Raw genomic sequence first — 23,376 nt, forward strand, 5'->3', positions numbered from 1 at the left:
AGCAACCAAAGAGACAGAGAGAGAAAAAGAGAGAAAGAGAGAGACTGATAGAGAGAAAGGGAGAGATTGAGAAATAAAAAGATTCAGAGAGAAAGAGAGAGAGAGAGAAAAGACAACAAAAGAAAACCTTCCATAAAAATGAACCTTGGGTACTCAGTTCTTTATACTACAGACTCCCCTTCCTCCCCTGGCTGTGTTGTGCCCTGAGGTCAATAAGAGGGAGCCAGATGATTGAGTCGGTCCCCCTCCACCCTGGTACTGATGAGAGGTCTCTGCTCTCTCTGCCCTACAGGTGCTGATACACGGCCATCTATCCCACTGTTTGGGGGCAAATAGAGAGGCATGGGGGTGCGGGCGGGATGCCGGGGGGGGCTGATGATGATGTGTGGTACATCTCTCAAAACAATGTTGTTGTCACTGACAACCATCCTCCCCTCTTGGCACAACGGAACCTTCCAGGGCACTCCCTCCTGTCGCACGCGTGTGTCCATAAAACAGGAGGGAACGAGAGCTGCCAGCGCTTCTGGGGTGACTGATGGTGACACCCGCGCTGCACGAGGCCTCCTGCATGCTGATTTAATGCCATTTACCCATGCTGCCTTGGGGCCACCCGCACGTGCGCCAACAGTTAACGGACGCCGGTCGAGGAGAGGAGACGACACAATTTGAAGAGTCGGCCCGTGCTAGACCTCTTACGTCTCCATCAGTGACTAGGTCTGTGAAAATGCGACATATGAGACATATGAGTGTATGAATGGGTCTGTGCATGTGCGCATGTTTGCGAATGTGTGTGTGTGTGTGTTTGTGTGTGTGTATGTGTGTGGGGGGTGTTTGTGTTTGTGTTTGAGTGTGTGCGTCTGGAGTGACAGCTATGATTTAGCAAGCCCTTTTCGTTTCTGCTTTGGTAGCCAAACGTGGCGCTGCCTCCTCTCTCTCTCCTCTGTCAGGCAGACAGATTTACGCCCGCCAAGCTCATGTCTGCATCATTTAGACGAATAAAAAGGCTGCTGACTCGCCGGGCGGGATAAAAAATTATACGGCGGTGAAAGTAACAACAGCTCACGAAAAACACTGGATCAATAGCGATCGATACCGCCTCTAAGTCAAGTCAAAAGAAGTCAAGAGACAAAAAAAAATACATATGTCTTGCAGCCAGAGCAAGTGTTATATAGAGTGCCGTCTGTATTTTTTGGACTGAGGCGATAAAGGGGACAAAACTGCATCAACAGCCAGTCATTTTCCCCATGGGGGGACGAGTGGACAAGACAGCACAAGCATGAATCTCTCCTGACCAGTACCCCTGTCCCCTGGTCTGAGGCATCACTGGTTACCACAGTGTCTGCTAGAGAGGGGGAAACTCACACCTGCAGAGTTGCTGCAAATGTAAGACAACTGGATAGAAAAAGCAATAAATGAAAAATGTCTTCAAATATTCAAATACTGATTTCTTTCACACTCACAGAGAGAGAGAGAGAGAGAGAGAGAGAGAGAGCGAGAGCTTTGTTTGGTTATATAGTCCCTGCGGCTCTTTTTAATGAAATCAAATAAATAAGTGCATCTCGAGTGTCGAGAATCTTTCATTCTACTGCAGCGATCACCACGGTGGCACAGAGGTTCACCTTGACACGTTTAAAGAGCCTTTGTTTTTCAAAGGGCACCTGCTGTGAGCTTCACACATTCAGAAAACAACAGCTCGGGCCCCCGAGTAGCTATTTTCTTCCTTCGCTCAATTGTGATACACACCTTGTATATCCGCAACCTTGCATTAGCACTGAACACCACAGAACACCTCGGAGGAAGACAAAAAAACAACAGTATGCACGGTCAGCACAGAGCATAGACTCACCCCTGAAGCTCCTTGACCGAGATGGAGATCTTGAGGTTGTGTCCGAGCACGTAGAGGGCGGTCAGGATGTCGGCCCACTGCACCATCTCTCCCAGGGGGCCCACCTTCAGGACCTTGGGGCTGAACACCTCCCCGGAGTCCTCCGTCAGGAAGCCAACGTGGACCAGGATCTGCTTCGGAAGAGGAGGAGGAGAGGAAGAAAGAGAGACAAAAAAATCTGACAAAGCTTGATGGACTACAGGAGAATAAAGGAGAAAGAGAGTACACAGGAGTTCAATTTCATGGCTCCTGTGGAGTAGAGAAAATGAAGAGGAGAAAAGGGAGACGGCTGGTCGAGAGGGACGATGGGGGGAGAAGAAACAAACTTGATGGGGAAACTTTACTTTGTGTGAGCAACATGGCTGACTGACTCTACGCCTCTTATAGGATCAGCGTGTACACCCTTTTGAGCTCCTTATCGAATGGAAACAATTGCCTTTGGAGCTGGGATCGTCTGAGCTGCATCTGAGGGTTATCCCCCACCGAGAGAGAGAGAGAGAGAGAGAGAGAGAGAGAGAGAGAGAGAAAGAGAGCGAGCGAGAGAGAGAGAGAGAGTGAGAAAAGATACAGAGCGAGAAAGAGAAAACAGACATGAGAGGGGAAGAGATAGAGAGTGAAAGGGAGACTGATATTTAAGACAAAAGTGTCAGTGAGGTTGAGAGAGAGAGAGTGATAGAGTAAGAGAGAGGGTGACAGAGAGAGAGAGAGTAAGAGAGGAGAAAGAAGAGGAGTAAGCGAGTCCAGCTGTCTGAGGGAACAGAGCGACTTCACTCTGAAGTGATTAAAAGCTTCCCTCATTCAGCAGTGAAGCACCTCATTAAGCTTCTATAAGAATCCTCCTCGTCCTCTCTCTCTGCTTGCTTCTCTCTCACTCCCTCTCTCTCTCTCTCTCTCTCTCTCTCTCTCTCCTGTGATGCCTGAATTGACGCACAATTCTGAGCTGCAGCACTAGACTGTTCTGCGTTCCCTCTGTACAAAGTCCAACGCCTGTTAGCGTTTGTTTGTAACCCCACCATACAGACATGACACGCGTTGGATGATGACAGACATCCCACCAGTCAAACAGTCAGACATTTACATTTACATTTAGTCATTTAGCAGGCGCTTTTATCCAAAGCGACGTAAAAGGGAGAGAACAGTCAAGCTACGAGCATTATAACCCTGGTGTAACAATAAATACTACTTTACATAGAAAATAAATAAAAATTAAAAAGAAAAACGAAATAGAAAAGAAAAAGAAATGCAGGGATGTAACCGCTGTAAGAGCAAGTTAAGCAAGTTAAGCAAGTTAAGCGAAGTGCCAGTTTAGGAAGGGGGGTGCTCTCTGAAGAGTTGGGTCTTCAAAAGCGTCTTAAAGGTAGAGGGACGCCCCTGCTCTGGTAGTGCTAGGCAGTTCGTTCCACCAACGTGGAACTACAAATGAGAATAGTCTGGATTGACGTACTTGCACAAACGGCAGAGCCAAACGACGCTTACTAGACGAGCGCAGCATCCTGGGTGTTACATTTGGCCTTACAAGACGATTTAGGTAGGTGGGAGCAGACCAAGCAAGCACTCTGTAGGCAAGCATAAGTGACTTGAACTTATTGCGAGCAGCTACAGGCAGCCATTGGAGCTCAATGAGTAGCGGGGGGATAGACAGCAAAGCATGAAGTGACCTCTGTGGTGAGAGGAGATCCAAGAAGGACCTGCATTGCATTTACTTCGGTTCCGTTTTCATTACAGTACAATGAAATACAATAGTGAGCAAAGTGGAAATCAACAGAACACAATCAAACGCATTAGATGAGATACAGATGATGCAGGAGGAGATATAACACAGTTAGCAGTCTAGACTGGAATACAATCAAATCTAATTAGGAGACCATTTGTTTCCATTACGTAGCGAAAGATTTTCTTCTTTTCTTCTTCAGGCACAGAAAGTTTCCCAAAGTTTTTCTTTCCTCGGCTTTGAACTCTGTCTAGCCACTAATGGGCTGACCAGAACACAGCAGGAACCATGACACAGCAGGAACCATGAATCAAACAATAGCCTTTATAGTGTGGCTTGCTCATCTAATGTCCGTGGTCTATTAACTCTCATTTTATAGCAAACACAAATCAAATGTAATTACAATATGGGAGGGGGTGGCAGGGGGGTGGGGGGTCAGGGCCAGAGAACATCTCAACCCTTGGGTGAAAGACGGGGAGGGGGGATGGGGGGGGTTACTGTACCATGCCTGTGCTACTGCTGTTAACCGCATTTTTATTACCTCTCTGTCACACACACACACACACACACACATGCACCGGGACACATGAACGGTTCATATCTAGACACATTTCAGAATACAATCTCAAAATAAGCAATATACTGCACACAGAGCTACAGTGCCATGCTATGTAGTTGATAACTTATACAATGCTATGCAATATTATTGCAGTTTGCAATGAAATGGTATTTTCCTATGCTAACAACAAAAGAAAAGCATACCGGCAACAAAAATAATCCAATCTGTCAGCACAGTAGAATATCTCCCAATGCGAAATCATCGGATGAAAAAAAACCCCACCTTGTTGATGTCACTCCATTACTTTGTAGAGCTGCCACATACCTTAATTGAGTTGTGTAAGATTGAATGAGTGCATGTTGTGGTATTTTCACCAGTAGGTTTTTTTGGAACATCATTTCTCTAAGAGTATGTGGCTTTGCTCTGCTCTACTCTCTAATAGAAACGCTTTTTCAGTCTCTATGGCGATGCCTGTCATCCAGAGCCTCCTCAAACAGAGAGCTAAAAGGAAGGGAAGGAAGGTAAAAGGGAAGGGGGAAATGTAGCAAAAACAAAACCTTTCTAATAAATCCTCCCTCATATTTCATGCCACCGCAATAACAGACATTCTTCTCTGTCGTTGGCTGTGTCTTTTTCTCTTTCAGCCCATTCTGCTTTCTCTGGGGGTCTGCTGGGAGTTATCAGGCTGGGGGACAATGGAGGGGGGGGGGGTAATTTGGACTTCTGTTTCTCCCCAAAGGCCTCCTCCAAGAGGTGACAGAGAGGGAGAAGGGTGCAGCAGAAGTGCAGGTCTCTCTGCGTGCTGCAGATCAAAACACCTTTGCAGAGGTACACCTGGGGATTGAGCTGGGGAACAGGGATGAGAGACGAGAGTGAGAAACGAGTCAGAACACGGAGAAGAGAGAGAGATGAGAACCTCAAAAATACACCAGTGTGTGCCGCACGCCTGCAGTACCTTATGTCCTTATTATACACTATGTAGTATATCTACTGGGTCTGACTCTCTCGCTCCTCAAAACAATCCCCTTATTCCCATGCTAATGAATGCACTATGAAATAAAAAACAAGCTTCTTTAAAAACGTCTTAAAGGTAGAACGTTCATGGGTTCTCCCCTATGGGAACAAAAAGACAAACTCTTTTATTTTGTCTGCCAGACTTCGACTCGGCCAGGGAGGGCACTGGGGGGAGACGGGGAGGCTGGGGCCTCTGAGTGCTCGCCAAGCCGTGGCCGGGCTGGCGAGATTGGGTGCCCAGCCGGAACCGCGGGTATCAGCAGCCGACCGAGTGTGGAGCGGTTCGGACGCTGGGCGCGAGAGATAAGTCATTGTTCGTGCCGGGAGAGTGCCAGCGCGGCGTCACCAGCCTTGATCACGACCGATGCGTATCATGGCCGACGGTAGATGACCTTGACGCCGGTGACATGTTTGTGCAGCTCCACACCGAAGTGTGTGTGTGTGTGTGTGTGTCTGTGTGTGTGTGTGTGTGTTTGTGGAGGGTACTCAAGCAGGGATGTGGGGAATGGGTACAGCAGGCTGCTTGGCAGAGAAGTCTCTATTACGGCCTGTCAGAGAACAGAGAGCCATCAGCTAGCTTAGTGGGACGCTGGCCGCTTTAGAATGCTAATGACGCTGAGATGCAGAGGTTGGGCAAGGGGAGGGGAGTGAGGTGATCACAGGTCGCACAGTGGAGGGGAGTGAGGTGATCACAGGTCGCACAGGAGGGGGGATTGGGGGGAGGGGAAGGGGTTTCAGCCATGGAGCTCATCGCTTACCACGTCTGGTGTTTTCACGAGGACGTCCGTGTGATGTGGGGCAAATGGCCGCCCCTGTCCAACCCCCTTGTCAGGGGGGGCACAGATGTCCGAGAATAACCCACAAGCTGGCATCGTAACCGGCCCATCCCTTACCACCCCCACGCCAGCTGGCACGAGGGCACCGATTCCCCCTTCAAATCAAAGCTCCTGTCATCCTCCCTTCGCACCTAGCTTCTCTATATGACCTCAGGTTAATGTCCTCCTGGGCGACGGGGTCAGCCTCTCATTTGAGACGTGGTTTAGTAGATACCCTCTGCACACAACTCCTCTGAGAGGTGCCACGTGGGCGCCATTGGTATTCCTGGCCACGAGGCTCGCTCACTCGCTCAAGAAATTCATTTGTGTCTGCTCACTCGCTCGTGCTCGTTAAATTGTCTCAGTGATGTCTCACTAATTAACACAAATAAGCCCACTGAAGTGGAGTTTACACAGATGCGTTGGCTCTCGTGAATGGAGAGATGGAGAGGGGATGTTTTTTTAGGCTGTTACAGACAGCCGATTCCACAGACGAAGTGGATTATACATACCCAAGGCTAATAACTAAGGGGAAATAAATTGTTAACCCTCTCAGGCTGAAGATAGTCTGCCCACCCACGCAATATTATATGTAAAATGTACATGGAGAGACGGCTGATTTGTTTTTCTTCTTCAGTCATTTGCCTTTACCTTCTGGTGTCTGAATTTGCCTTTCATAACATGAGACCACTGACATTTCACTAAATCTCTGTGACCTTCAACCACCATATCCATCATTATTGATTTAGGAGGGACATGCCCTGTTAGACCTTCCTTCCATGTGGACCATAAAAAGGTTCAAATCTCTCTTTGAGAAGATGACAAGCGGCTCCTTCATGAAAGGACACCACCCCCTGAATTCACTCTACAAATCAATGTGTGGAGTATTCAGGAAGGTTTCATGTTTAAAGAGAAATATCCTGGGTACACAAGCCTAGATTTGTTCAGTATACCACAGCTCTCGCTCCCTCATTCCATTCTCCCTTGGGGAGCTGCTTCCCACCCTCTCTGAGCCGGGGATGATGGGTAGAAAGAAAAGCGACCCTTGGCAACCGTGCTGTGAGCAGCCAGCAACCGAGCTGTTCTCAGTCCAATGCCCAAACACGTATTCTGTATTATTACAATTCCAGGAACTTAATCAACAACAACAACAAGACCAAAAACGAGGGGGGGTGAAATGAATATCAGCAAACTATTGAAATGAAAAACACTCGGCCCCATCGCAGAGGAGGGTGAATGAGGGGAAACCGCAGCTTTTTTTTTTTTGTCGAGCGTGTCTGGGTTGCTGCAGCAGAACAGAGCTGAGTTTTACTGCGGCTCCCTTTCTTTACAGCTGATGACTGGCTTCAGTGCTTTGTGTGTATGTGTTTGTGGGTGTGTGTGTGTGTGTGTGTGAATCCAGAGCAGGCAGCTTTTGTAGAGAAAACAGATAAGGCTTCCCACTGACTGCATAGTGAACAAGGACCAAATCTGGCCAGTCCACTCCTTCCAAAAGTGTAAACAAACAACACACCACTTTCTCACACACACACACACACACACACACACACACACACACACACACACACACACACACACACACACACACACACACACACACACACACACACACACACACATCCTATCCCTACCCCAGCACCCTGTGGTGAGAATGGAGCTTATTTATTTTATTTTAGTGTGCATCGTGTTTGTGCGCTGCATGACGGAAGTTAACGATCTGTGGTAGTGGGGGCTCCCCAATCACCCCTCTTCACAGATGGCAGGAGTGGTAAAGAAACCTCACACACTCCAGCCCCAAACCCCCATCCCCCCACCATCCCTCCTCCATCTCCCCCGTGTTGGGCCTTAATGAGGACGGATGGCCAGGTGTGGAGCCCCACACCCGCTCACCTCCCGAGAGAGAGAGAGAATCAGGCAGGCAGGCATGCAGGCAAAGGGAGACGCTGCAGGGGCTTCACAACGCACCTCCTCACCCCCACATCCCCCAACACCTCCACACAACCACCCCACCATCCAGGCGTGCCCCGAGACAGCAGTGATTTCTTTAATTGGCTGTGATTAATTGTGATCTCCCATCATCTTCGTCTACTTTCTGGAGCGGGCGCTGCCGCTGTAAATTGGCCTCCCTGCCAGCGGATGCTAGGAAGCAGGGAGACGAGGAGAGGGAGCGGTGGAGGTGGAGGGGGATGAGGAGAGAATGCGGTGGAGGAGGACGAGGAGAGGTAGCTGTGGAGGGGGACTGACCGCTGTGCGCACCATGAGTTTGGGGGTGAGCCACAGGCTGACGGTGAAACATCTATCCAGCTCTGAGGTGCATCTCAGTCAGGTCCACTCTCATCTAGCTTTACAATTTACAATGTATTACTGACACGCATGCAGTTATCTTTCGCGGAATGACTTCGGGGTCGGGGGGGGCTTCTGCTCATCATAGTGGTATAAGTGTAACTGTACAGTGGCTTTAACATTCCCAGCACGAGTTAGGTGAGTAAGCAGCAGGTAAGATATAGTTTCATGCAATAACAGAATAATGAAGCCAAATACAAATATTACAACAAGGAACGCAGAACAATGTCACTGTAGGTGGAGTCCAACAAAAGACTTCATTACCCACAATTCCCTTATCACTCTGACTTTCTTATCTGACATTTCACAGAGACAGTATTGGCTGAAAACAAGGTGTTAAAATCGTGACGTACTTTTGCTTATAAACGGCGTTGAAATGATACATTCTTTCTCTTTCTACTCTGGCGTTGGCCAACTCACATCTGTCTACCTCCTGGCGTCGGCCAAGGAGCGTCTCCGTCCTTCCACCATCAACTGGTGAAGGCCTACTTTTTTTGTTCTCAACAAAGACAATCTCTCGTTAGCCAAACACTGCCCGCTAACTGAGACAAAGTAAGTTTAGCAAAGCAGCTAACAATAAGACCTGCCAGCTAACTCTGCAACGGGAGAAACGAAGCACAACAGTATTCGCGATACTGCAGCATTCCGAGCGATCAAATCCTCCGATCTAAACTGCAGTGTAATACCGACGACATCACAGCAAGGACAACTTTCCACTCATGGACGTTTTCATCACTTCTCTGCCTCAGACACATCGGATGCGCCAACACTTTTACAAAGGACTGGTAAACATCGATTGGGCAGCTAGCTATTTAGCTATTCACAACCTGGCTAAGCATAGGACTGTTAACATATGCCATTGTTCATGTATTGTATCTGTTTTGTTTACCGAACATAACTGTTATATACTTTCATTGTTAGTTGGTAGTTGGCTTTGCCACACCATCTAAGGGTTAACGTTATGATTGCTTCTCATATACATCGGGACTTGCATGCGTTACTAACCATTTCCCTCTTCTAACATGGCATTTTAAATCACATACGATTACACATACATTGGCTTTCATATAGCCACACACGGGAAGCATATCCTCGAACTTCGCGCTGCAAATAGGCTCGTCCCTTTCATACCACACATATGTTCACGAACGTGCATACACATGCACGCGGAACTACTGTGGTCAGGACAAAGGAACACACGCACACACATATTTTCAGGCGCGCTCCTAACAGCGCAACTCAGAGCGTACAAGCTTGCGCACACACACTCCCTCTCCCTTACACGCACATATACTCCTTCAATTCATTAGTTAGATACATTTAGCTCAGGGGTCTTCAACAGGGGGTCCGCGGAGGTACTGCAGGGGGGTCGCGAAATCTTTGGTTGATAAGATCATTTTTTTTAATATTTCTAAAAAAAAAAAAAAAAAAAATTCAGCCATTTTTTTTCCCACAAATTTAAATGTCTTCCAAATCAGAATTGTATTTATTCCCTTTAAATTTACATTAACATAAATCCAGCATATTGTATCGAACGTATAAATTGATCGAGAAGACGTTATCTTTTAGTCCAATCGACACATTCAGCTACCCACAGGAGCTCTCTCAAGCTGGGCACCGGTTCACTCACAGCACCTTTCATGCACAGGCACTAGCCAATCAGAACGCTTTCTGCTCAAGTCTAAATAGCGTGAAGATCAAAATTTAAAGATGGAGGACCAAACCATAGCTGGTCTTGTTTGTACCTATAAATTGTTAGTTTGACATTTTTTTGCTTAGATTTAAAAAAAAAAAAAAAAATTCAGCCATTTTTTTTCCCCACAAATTTAAATGTCTTCCAAATCAGAATTGTATTTATTCCCTTTAAATTTACATTAACATAAATCCAGCATATTGTATCGAACGTATAAATTGATCGAGAAGACGTTATCTTTTAGTCCAATCGACACATTCAGCTACCCACAGGAGCTCTCTCAAGCTGGGCACCGGTTCACTCACAGCACCTTTCATGCACAGGCACTAGCCAATCAGAACGCTTTCTGCTCAAGTCTAAATAGCGCGAAGATCAAAAATTAAAGATGGAGGACCAAACCATAGCTGGTCTTGTTTGTACCTATAAATTGTTAGTTTGACATTTTTTTGCTTAGATTTAAAAAAAAAAAAAAAAAAAAAAATTAAGAGAAATAGACACTGTACTGTCTTTTTTTTTTTAAATCTAAGCAAAAAACGTTAATTGTAACTGAAAAATAAGTCTGAGAGGATTTGCGAGGTGTGTGAGCCCCCTAGCTAATGTTAGCATGCTACTACTGACAATCTTAACAACTTGCTAGCGGTGTGATTGGTTTGTTGACATCTATGTTGTCAACACAACTCCATGTGCCAGACTCCTCCTCCGTCACACACGTTGGATCGTGTCAGTCAGGAGTTATTGAAAAGAAGATACATCTCACTAATGTGGGAGGATGTGTGCCATCGACAGATGCTTGAGGATTCACTGTCCCTTTTTTATGTATGATGAAATAAAAACATATCTGTGAATTATTTAATAAGTTGTTATTAATTGTTAGCTCAGAGTTGTTTGCAAGATGTATGTTTATAAATGGCAGTGGCACTGCCACCATGTACCTTTCATGTTTTAAATTCAATTCAATGTTAAAAAAATGTTAAGTTAAATTCATTGTTCAAAAATGTTAGGTTAAATTCAATGTTAAAAAATAATAATGTGAAATGATTATATTTACCTTTGTATTATTTGAATAGCTTAGTATATTGAATACACAATAACAGGGTAGCTATGTTTATTTGGCGCTAGGCCCAGTATATATATTTTTTTAAATGTATGCAATTTATATAGTAGGGGGTCCCTGCTCATCTCGCCATCAGTTTGGGGGTCCCTGGCCTGAAAAACGTTGAAGACCCCTGATTTAGCTAGATTACATATTGTGTGTTATTTCCTTATCATTGTGTAAATAAATACTTTGATTTATATACGCTGGTTTATTTAATGTTACACAAGAATGGACGTTGTCAACCTCTTCTATTTAGAACTCCAATGACCTTCAACCATACGATTAATAAGGTAACTTTGTTTGTAGTTATTAATTTAATTATAAATCATTGTTCCAAATTGATAGTATAATATATTTTATGAGACTGATTTGTTGATTATCAACCTAATTGATCTGCCTTTGTGTTGAATGGTTGATCCCTGTCCAATCGGGTGAGATTACCAACATATTGTTGCTGTTGCAAGGACAGCACCAGTGTGTCTTGGTGGCCCTCGTGAAGTCAATATCACATTCATACACAATTGCACCCACATTCATCCGGCGCCTGCTCACTGGTTAAGATACCTACCTAATCTGGTACTCCCAAATGAGAATGGTACCCAATTACACCTACATCACAATAATACAAGCAACATAAATACAACCTAAAAGACAATTACTGTAATAAATGCGGTATAATATGACAAATACAAGAACATGCATTACAATAATAAAGACCATTACTGTAATAAATGCAGTATAATATGACAAATACAAGAACATGCAGTACAATCATTTGAATAACGGCGGAGCTGGGGTGGTAGGGGGTATTTGATTGGCAGCTCAACAGGAGAACTGGAATGAGTGAGAACTGCCTCAAATGGACGCCCTTAATTGAGAGAGCGACCTGGTGAATGAGCTGAGTGTCAGTTGATAAGCAAGGCAGTAGGCAGACTCCCGTGGCCTGCCTGAACTAACACTAAGCTTGATTAGACTCAAATGAGGCTGGTACACGACTGCAGTGAAGAGCGGTAGTAGTCTCCCGGGGCCAGACATGACTTTGAGATGACGTGATGACAGTTCACAGTCTGGAGACGTCTTACTGAAATTGTGTGTCAAAGACAAACACTAGCAAGGATATGCCCATAGGCCCGTCCTCAAAGACCCACCGCTGATGGCTGCATGTCCCTGTTCTTTTACCCAAAGACTTTCCACCCTCCTTCCAACCATTTTCACTTTACCCCTCCCCTCCTCTGTACTACTGAGGCTAGTGACAGCCAATTTAAGTGTCCAGGCTGGAAGACGGTCTAAGTGAGATAAAGTGCCATGAGTTAGTAGTGCTGGCAGAACACCCATCTCCCCATCCTCTAGTGTGGAGGTGTGTTCCCCATCCCCCCATCCTCTAGTATGGAGGTGTGTTCCCCATCCTCTAGTGTGGAGGTGTGTTCACCATCCTCTAGTGTGGAGGTGTGTTCCCCATCCCCCCATCCTCTAGTATGGAGGTGTGTTCCCCATCCTCTAGTGTGGAGGTGTGTTCACCATCCCCCCATCCTCTAGTGTGGAGGTGTGTTCCCCATCCTCTAGTGTGGAGGTGTGTTCACCATCCCCCCATCCTCTAGTGTGGAGGTGTGTTCACCATCCCCCCATCCTCTAGTGTGGAGGTGTGTTCCCCATCCTCTAGTGTGGAGGTGTGTTCCCCATCCTCTAGTGTGGAGGTGTGTTCCCCATCCTCTAGTGTGGAGGTGTGTTCCCCATCCTCTAGTGTGGAGGTGTGTTCCCCATCCCTTAGTGTGGAGGTGTGTTCCCCATCCCCCCATCCTCTAGTGTGGAGGTGTGTTCCCCATCCTCTAGTGTGGAGGTGTGTTCCGCATCCTCTAGTGTGGAGGTGTGTTCCCCATCCTCTATTATGGAGGTGTGTTCCCCATCCCCTAGTATGGAGGTGTGTTCCCCATCCTCTAGTGTGGAGGTGTGTTCCCCATCCCCCCATCCCCTAGTGTGGAGGTGTGTTCCCCATCCTCTAGTGTGGAGGTGTGTTCCCCATCCTCTAGTGTTGAGGTGTGTTCCCCATCCTCTAGTGTGGAGGTGTGTTCCCCATCCTCTAGTGTTGAGGTGTGTTCCCCATCCCCTAGTATGGAGGTGTGTTCCCCATCCTCTAGTGTGGAGGTGTGTTCCCCATCCTCTAGTGTGGAGGTGTGTTCCCCATCCTCTGGTGCGGAGGTGTGTTCCCCATCCTCTAGTGTTGAGGTGTGTTCCCCATCCCCTAGTATGGAGGTGTGTTCCCCATCCTCTAGTGTGGAGGTGTGTTCCCCATCCTCTAGTGTTGAGGTGTGTTCCCCATCCCCTAGTATGGAGGTGTGTTCCCCATCCTCTAGTGTGGAGGTGTGTTCCCCATCCTCTAGTGTGGAGGTGTGTTCCCCATCCTCTAGTGTGGAGGTGTGTTCCCCATCCTCTAGTGTGGAGGTGTGTTCACCATCCCCCCATCCTCTAGTGTGGAGGTGTGTTCCCCATCCTCTAGTGTGGAGGTGTGTTCCCCATCCTCTAGTGTGGAGGTGTGTTCCCCATCCTTTAGTGTAGAGGTGTGTTCCCCAGCGGGTGGAGTGCATGGCTGTGTGGGGGATGTGGCCCATGGAGGACTGCTGACAGCTCTACTACATAAATGCCAGGTGGAGCGCATGCATGCACAGAACACAAGATGACACGTGAAGCTGTTATCAGCTGATGGGACTGGAAGCACAGTTAAAACTTCCCCACAAACACAAACACACATGCAAGCACCCATACACATCTTGTCCACTCCTAATTACTGATGATAAACAGCCCTACACAGCAACAAAAACTAAATCAATAAAAGAGCTTGGAGCTTGGTGTCCAGGCGCTGGGCGGCCGTGGACCACTGTGCTGCCAGCCTGCGGATCCTCCTCTTCATGAAGCTCAGGGACTCCTTGCCGGTGCCGACCTGCTCCAGCAGAGACGACAGGTCCGTACGGAAGGCCGCCTGCAGGGGAGGGGAGAGACAGAGAGACAGGGGGAGAGGGAGAAAGAGAGAGAGAGGGAGATAGAAAGGGGGAGACAGGGGTAGGGGGGGTAAGACAATTATTCGGTAACACTTTATAATAACCCTCCGTAATAAACCATTTATGAAGCATTTGTTCATAGTTTGTTTATCATTTACAAATCGTTACCCCAACATTTACAAACCTTAGTAATGTATTTGTAAATGAGTAGTAATCTATTTATGAACCTGTTTTCTAATGATCTATAAGAGTTTTTTATAAGGACATTAGTTAGCAATTTATAAATGAGTATTAATGTATTTACAAACATTTTTCAAATGCTTTTCTAATGATCTATAATATCATATATAAGGACATGAGTAAGCTGTTTTGAAATGAGTACAGATGTGTTTATGAACATGTTTCAAATGATTTTCTAACGATCTAAAAGATCATTTATAAGGACATTAGTAAGCTATTTGTAAACGAGTAGTCATGTGTGTATGAACATTTTTCAAACCATTTTCTAATTATTTATAAGATCATCAATAAGGTATATAATAATGGTCTGCTCACATTTTGTAAATAATTTACAAATGATTAAGCAAGCAAGTTTCAATGAGTTAGTAATGCTTCATAATAGCCTTTATAAGGTATGTGCTGATGGTCTGCTCACCATTTATGAGTCATCATGAATAATCTTTGTCATGCATAAGCTATCGTCCAATTCATACGTGAAATAATATATGTGAGCACATGTAACACCTTAGTTTATGCTTAATATAGGTTTTTAGAAACCATTTACTTACCATTAGTAACGTGTTTCGCATGGGTTGATATGAAGTGGGCACTGTCTATACTTTATACGCATTTACAAATGGCCAGTAACTGAGGAACATACTATAGAAACCATTTACTAACCATTAGTAAAGTGTTTTGCATGGGTTAATATAAAGTTGCCACTGTCTATACTTTATAAGCATTTACAAAAGGCCCGTGACTGAGGAACATACACTATAGAAACCATTTACTTATCATTAGTAAAGTGTTATGCATGGGTTGATATAAAGTTGAGACTGTCTATACTTTATAAGCATTTACAAATGGCCTGTTACTGAGGGACATACCATTAGTCAACACTTCTGCAGCAACAACTCCAAAAATGACCTCAAACGTTAGATGGTTAAACATATCAATGGCAAAAACACACAACACAGCATCGAGGGAATGGAAAATTGGAAAACATTTATTTAAAAAACTACACTAACAATAAATTCACATTTAAACATGCATTCTAATATGCTTAACACAACAGCAACAATGGAACTTTAAATAAGGGGATCAGCTAGTTTTTTTTTTTATTTATTGCCAAAAGTTTGCCAGACTCTTTATATGCTTTTAATTTGGTTACAATGCTTTCGTCCCCCTCTATGGCATCCTTACACCTCTGTGTAAAACTAGAGAGCTCCTCCGTGGAGGAAGAGTCGGATGACGCGTCGGAGGAATCAGGCCCTGACTTGGATGAAGCGCTTGTCGGTTTTCTGCGACTGACTTTTCTTCGCCTCTGGTGGACTGCCCTTGTCCTTTTTTCTTGCTGCTACAAACAGACAATGACAGAGGATGATTAGTGGAAAATATAGGCATGTGGGTGGCACACTAGTAAGTGTGATGGTCTTTGGAAGATAGTTTTCTGAGTTCAAACAAGAACAGGTCGATACAAACGTACGTGAGGAAATGACTAGTATGAAACCACTAGTGTCAATCAACAAAAACACGAAGAGAGTAATGCTAGCAGGAAAATACAATTATGCACTTACATCATCAGTAACGCATACAGCAACACAATGTTAACTTTATGTACTTAGCATTAGAGATTATAAGCACACGGTATTAGACCATGAGGGCACGTATGGGCTGGCACGAAAAGGTTTCAAGTTCCCAAGTGTATTGTCAAATATGGCAAATTGACTTACTCATAGCCAGTTGTTCCCTCAGGAAGTCGCTCTCAAATAGTCATGTCTTTCAGCATCTCCTGCTGCCAGTCCAATTTCTGCCTGGCCATCTCCAGCTCATGGCGCAGTCTAGTTGACGTCAATTGGGCATTAGGAGCGAGTGTGGTCCTAGCTAAATGTTTGGGGGAAAGAATACAACTTTTCAATAAAAATGTTCACACCGCTAATTTCCAATAATCAGGTTAATCATATGCAAATTCAGCGAGAAGGGAAATAGTTTTGTTAGTCTAAGGTTACTAGCTACGAAGTGTAACAGGTGGAACCAACCATAGGAAAGAGTTATATTAAATGAAATGTATTATTTAATTAAAGCTTCAAACAATTATTTCACACTGAAACACTTTCCACCCTGTTCATGACAATATTCTTAACACAGATACCTGTCCTACTCACCGGTGAGTTCTTCTAACTGAAACAAAAGGCACAATAACCAGAACACAAAATATCATTGCACCGTACCAACATGCACTAAATCCACTGTGTGTTAATAACACTAGCAACATACATTCATAAATGCAATAAACTTATATACATAAATGCAACAAAAGAACGTTTTGTCCATTAAACACATTACCCAATCAAAATTCAATGTTTTTCACATTCACTATGCTGTTCGTTGCACTGTTCTGTTCAACGTTTAGTTCAAAATGGTTGAGCCACGGTCATCAAAGTGTATGGAAATGTTCCCAAGATGCATATTACCGTCCCGGACACTTTGCAGCTCATTGACGATGTGGAGTCACAACGGGGAGGGTATTACTTACCACAACATCAATCTGTAGCGTGGGAGAGGGAGGGAGAGAGAGAGAGAGAGCAAGCGTGCTCCACGCACATCAGGGGCTGTAGTGGTGGAAACGGCTAGCTGTCCTCGTTCGTTGGCGTGGTGTAGTCTCCGATGTTGGCGACGAGCTAGTTTCTAAATATTAATACACTTTGCTAGCTAGCGAGGACATTCCGCCTCACACTACAACGTGCTATACTTCTTAGCAGTAACACCGGGCGATCTTCAGAGCTGGTGATGTAAATTCTTGCTTCCTCCACACGACCACTCTACCGTAGTTCATCTGTAACATCCGTAACACGGACACTAACAGACCTAACAAACTTCGAGCTAAACTTGCAATTAACTGACTTATCCTACCGTCACTCTTTCTCAATCACATGTGAGCTATCCGGGCGCCGCCATCTTCTCTCTTACATTCTCCGTTTGCCCCTTGTCCCGCCCTCTCCGCTCTCTCCATTGGCCCCTGCGATAACTTTGGGATATCAATCTCTGTTCCACACCCAATAGCACCACAGAACTTGACCATAGGTCCAGCCAATCAGTGACTGGAAAGTTGGTGCACTGGCCAATGGAGTGAGCGGAGAGGGCTGGACAAGGGGCAGACGGAGAATGTTAAGAGAGAAGATGGCGGCGCCCGGATAGCTCACATGTGATTGAGAAAGAGTGACGGTAGGATAAGTCAGTTAATTGCAAGTTTAACTCCAAGTTTGTAAGGTCTGTTAGTGTCCGTGTTACGGATGAACTACGGTAGAGTGGCCGTGTGGAGGAAGCAAGAATTCACATCACCAGCTCTGAAGATCGCCCGGTGTTACTGCTAAGAAGTATAGCACGCTGTAGTGTGAGGTGGAATGTCCTCGCTAGCTAGCAAAGTGTATTAATATTTAGAAACTAGCTCGTCGCCAACATCGGAGACTACACCACGCCAACGAACGAGGACAGCTAGCCGTTTCCACCACTACAGCCCCTGATGTGCGTGGAGCACACTTGCTATCTCTCTCTCTCTCTCTCCCTCCCTCCCTCTCCCACGCTACTGATTGATGTTGTTGAGCTGCAAAGTGTCCGGGACGGTAATATGCATCTTGGGAACATTTCCATACACTTTGATGACCGTGGCTCAACCATTTTGAACTAAACGTTGAACAGAACAGTGCGACGAACAGTATAGTGAATGTGAAAAACATTGAATTTTGATTGGGTAATGTGTTTAACCCTTAGAACTCAGAGCGTTTTTTGTGATTTTTTGTATATCGGGCTTTAAACACATGTGGGAGGCCTTCAGAGAGGTCCACTACTATGTATCTTATATCATTTTTCTCAGCAGAACCTAAGCAATATGATAATGTAGGGTGTGTTGTATTTTAACCAACTATATGAAAATGTCAGGGCAATGATCATGAAAAAAATGTGAGGTCCGATTCAGATTTTTTTAAATAAATGAGTATAGACAATGTCAAATATACAGATTAAAGAGTTTTTATTGCCTAAATCTGTAAACACATTTGTTCTGAAACAAATTAAGTCACTGTCTTTGAAATAAACCTCACCAAAATGTATACATGGTCATATAGCAGCAGTCTGTTGTAGGCGTTTTTGGGAGGCTTCATAAGTAACCCATGAGATATGAAGGTTGTCACATACCCTTACACAGAAATGCAAGGTTATTTACAGATGGAAAAGATAAATGAACACTTATTTCATAAAAATCTAATTGAAATGTGCAATATAATTCTCAAAAATAAATAAATATGTTAATTTAACAACAATCTATTATAGGCGTTTTTTATATTTTTCATAAATAACCCATGAGAGATGATGGCTGTCACACACCCTTACACATAAATCCCAGGTTATTTACAGATTAAAAGCATACATTAACACTTTTGAAAAACAAATCTCATTAGAATGTGCAATATAATACCAAAAACAGATAAATATTCTCATATAAAAGCAACCTGTAATAGGCGTTTTCAGAATATGTCATAAGTAACCCATGAGGTATGAGGGTGTCACACACCCTAACACATAAGTGCAAGGTTATTTACAGATTGAAAGGATAAATGGTCCAGAGGAAGGAGCCTTTCTTTTCCTCCTTAGTGGTGGTTGGGCTTCAGACTGGTCACCTCTACAATACACACAAAGAAAAAAAAAAACAGTCATTTCCTGTACATGTAAAGCAACAAAATTGGGTGTGCGCTTTCAGCATCTGGCTGTCCAACACTGTTCATATGCAAATATTTGACCACTTTAGGAGTGGCATCATATATACACCTGTGTGCGTATGTATTGTGTAAAATAACTATTATAGCATCATATCCAACCATGCAGTGACAATGAAACTTTTCCTCAAAAACGTTATCAACAATACAGTTCATATTAGGCCCATCATTTCAAGTTATATCAGTGCAAGCATACACCCAACAACAATGCTGGAGTGTCTGCACTATCCAAAACACTGCTACAATACAGATGAAATGTTCAGGAAGGGGAGTGAAGACTGGACACACACACACACACACACAGTAGCCTTCATTTGGTTCAGTAAATTAGGCATGGCTACTACAGTAGTAGGCTATAGCTTTCACGTCAACAACGGACTGCTCAACATCTGAAATCATTTCAGACAGCCCACAAAACATAACCCCTAACACTAAACGAGGTAAAAGCAAGTAACCAAAACGGTTTATCATAAGCTTATTAGTTACACATCATCATGTAGGCCTACGTTTGCAAAACTACGACTGTCACCACTTGTCACTCGGTATGTCTGCCTGTCAAGCCTTGAATCTGTCACTTCTACTTACAAATGCGACTCGCGGGAGATGCTATACTTCAGGCAGATGGGATTTGCTTTTCCAATAAGGGTTACACTCGGATGTCACTGTATGTTTATACTAAATTGAAATTGTCAAAACTTTCCCGCTATTTCGCCATCTATTTCGCTATCAAACGTATAACAAACTTACCTCAGACCAGACGAAGCAGCAGCAGCAGCAGGAGGAGGAGGCGGGATGTTCTCGTCTTCACTGCTCTCACTAAAACTTGACTCGGCGTCAACTTCTTCCTCGGCCTGGATGTCGTCCCACATAGACAAAACATCTTCCACGCTAAAAGCTTTACGTCCACGATTCATTTTCAATATTGTTTTGAGTGGATTAATGAATGAGTGGAGAGTTGATGGGTGGATAATGATAATGATATACAGCAGCCAGGACCAATACAAGCGACAAAGCTATGCTAACCGCGCCCTCTTTTGTCGCCTACTTCACTAGTCAGGAAACTCCTGCTCTGATCTACAAAAGTGTTTCCTGTGGATTGTCCACTTCCTGGATATGGTACATGTACTATCCTACAGTAATACAGATCAGTGGTCTGTCATATGAATGAATGGCGTCGTTTGTTTTGGTTTGTCCACGCTGTTTCATGTGGCAATAAAATGACATCTGTAGCTTTTCGCTGCCGCGAATTCAAGTCATAACATTCTAACAACATTCCGGTCGTGGTATTGTTTATGTTTTGTTTAAATAATGATAGTTTTATTTCTACTGCACCTAACCACACATACATGGAATCAAAATGAAGCCTGAAGTGTACTCTGTTGAAATATTCAAGAATGACTTCCTGATTAGGCGTTGCCTTTTAAACAAACGTATCAGAGTGACGTCAGTCACATTTTGACGCGTCGGCGCGTCAATTGAGTTCTAAGGGTTAATGGACAAAACGTTCTTTTGTTGCATTTATGTATATAAGTTTATTGCATTTATGAATGTATGTTGCTAGTGTTATTAACACACAGTGGATTTAGTGCATGTTGGTACGGGGCAATGATATTTTGTGTTCTGGTTATTGTGCCTTTTGTTTCAGTTAGAAGAACTCACCGGTGAGTAGGACAGGTATCTGTGTTAAGAATATTGTCATGAACAGGGTGAAAAGTGTTTCAGTGTGAAATAATTGTTTGAAGCTTTAATTAAATAATACATTTCATTTAATATAACTCTTTCCTATGGTTGGTTCCACCTGTTACACTTCGTAGCTAGTAACCTTAGACTAACAAAACTATTTCCCTTCTCGCTGAATTTGCATATGATTAACCTGATTATTGGAAATTAGCGGTGTGAACATTTTTATTGAAAAGTTGTATTCTTTCCCCCAAACATTTAGCTAGGACCACACTCGCTCCTAATGCCCAATTGACGTCAACTAGACTGCGCCATGAGCTGGAGATGGCCAGGCAGAAATTGGACTGGCAGCAGGAGATGCTGAAAGACATGACTATTTGAGAGCGACTTCCTGAGGGAACAACTGGCTATGAGTAAGTCAATTTGCCATATTTGACAATACACTTGGGAACTTGAAACCTTTTCGTGCCAGCCCATACGTGCCCTCATGGTCTAATACCGTGTGCTTATAATCTCTAATGCTAAGTACATAAAGTTAACATTGTGTTGCTGTATGCGTTACTGATGATGTAAGTGCATAATTGTATTTTCCTGCTAGCATTACTCTCTTCGTGTTTTTGTTGATTGACACTAGTGGTTTCATACTAGTCATTTCCTCACGTACGTTTGTATCGACCTGTTCTTGTTTGAACTCAGAAAACTATCTTCCAAAGACCATCACACTTACTAGTGTGCCACCCACATGCCTATATTTTCCACTAATCATCCTCTGTCATTGTCTGTTTGTAGCAGCAAGAAAAAAGGACAAGGGCAGTCCACCAGAGGCGAAGAAAAGTCAGTCGCAGAAAACCGACTCAAGCGCTTCATCCAAGTCAGGGCCTGATTCCTCCGACGCGTCATCCGACTCTTCCTCCACGGAGGAGCTCTCTAGTTTTACACAGAGGTGTAAGGATGCCATAGAGGGGGACGAAAGCATTGTAACCAAATTAAAAGCATATAAAGAGTCTGGCAAACTTTTGGCAATAAATAAAAAAAAAAACTAGCTGATCCCCTTATTTAAAGTTCCATTGTTGCTGTTGTGTTTAGCATATTAGAATGCATGTTTAAATGTGAATTTATTGTTAGTGTAGTTTTTTAAATAAATGTTTTCCAATTTTCCATTCCCTCGATGCTGTGTTGTGTGTTTTTGCCATTGATATGTTTAACCATCTAACGTTTGAGGTCATTTTTGGAGTTGTTGCTGCAGAAGTGTTGACTAATGGTATGTCCCTCAGTAACAGGCCATTTGTAAATGCTTATAAAGTATAGACAGTCTCAACTTTATATCAACCCATGCATAACACTTTACTAATGATAAGTAAATGGTTTCTATAGTGTATGTTCCTCAGTCACGGGCCTTTTGTAAATGCTTATAAAGTATAGACAGTGGCAACTTTATATTAACCCATGCAAAACACTTTACTAATGGTTAGTAAATGGTTTCTATAGTATGTTCCTCAGTTACTGGCCATTTGTAAATGCGTATAAAGTATAGACAGTGCCCACTTCATATCAACCCATGCGAAACACGTTACTAATGGTAAGTAAATGGTTTCTAAAAACCTATATTAAGCATAAACTAAGGTGTTACATGTGCTCACATATATTATTTCACGTATGAATTGGACGATAGCTTATGCATGACAAAGATTATTCATGATGACTCATAAATGGTGAGCAGACCATCAGCACATACCTTATAAAGGCTATTATGAAGCATTACTAACTCATTGAAACTTGCTTGCTTAATCATTTGTAAATTATTTACAAAATGTGAGCAGACCATTATTATATACCTTATTGATGATCTTATAAATAATTAGAAAATGGTTTGAAAAATGTTCATACACACATGACTACTCGTTTACAAATAGCTTACTAATGTCCTTATAAATGATCTTTTAGATCGTTAGAAAATCATTTGAAACATGTTCATAAACACATCTGTACTCATTTCAAAACAGCTTACTCATGTCCTTATATATGATATTATAGATCATTAGAAAAGCATTTGAAAAATGTTTGTAAATACATTAATACTCATTTATAAATTGCTAACTAATGTCCTTATAAAAAACTCTTATAGATCATTAGAAAACAGGTTCATAAATACATTACTACTCATTTACAAATACATTACTAAGGTTTGTAAATGTTGGGGTAACGATTTGTAAATGATAAACAAACTATGAACAAATGCTTCATAAATGGTTTATTACGGAGGGTTATTATAAAGTGTTACCAATTATTCTATAGAAATAAATCCTTCCACACACCAAGCCAGTCCTGCTGAACTTTGGAAATCCTATACAGTGCTGAGGTCATGCCAGTGAAGCTTGACTGAATGTGAATTAGTATGTGAGAGAGAGGAGGAGGAGGAGAGGGAAAAGGGCAACGAGGAAGAGAAAGACTGTGTGACTGTAGCAAGATGGCAGATGGCAAAGGCAGCCTATGCAAACAGCTCGCTCCAGCACAACCACCCGGCGCGCTGAAGCCCTTAATGGAGGCTGGATTGAAAAGTCTATACCATCACTCATATTCCTCCTAGGCCAGAACA

At 43.6% G+C, this 23,376-nt stretch overlaps 1 pseudogene across 1 annotated transcript in view; it reads right to left on the reverse strand.

Annotated features, from left to right (window-relative positions):
* Positions 1-23,376, reverse strand: part of LOC308369467 (alpha-1,6-mannosylglycoprotein 6-beta-N-acetylglucosaminyltransferase B-like) — a 127,530-nt pseudogene that overhangs the window by 54,783 nt on the left and 49,371 nt on the right. The window contains exons 11-12 of the transcript in view: positions 13,927-14,090; positions 1,847-2,016 (exon numbers count right to left, since the gene is read on the reverse strand). The product of the transcript in view is annotated as an alpha-1,6-mannosylglycoprotein 6-beta-N-acetylglucosaminyltransferase B-like (transcript). The remainder of the gene's footprint in view (positions 1-1,846; positions 2,017-13,926; positions 14,091-23,376) is intronic.

This window comes from Sprattus sprattus (assembly GCF_963457725.1).
Source record: "Sprattus sprattus genome assembly, chromosome: 1".
Classification (NCBI taxonomy): domain Eukaryota; kingdom Metazoa; phylum Chordata; class Actinopteri; order Clupeiformes; family Clupeidae; genus Sprattus; species Sprattus sprattus.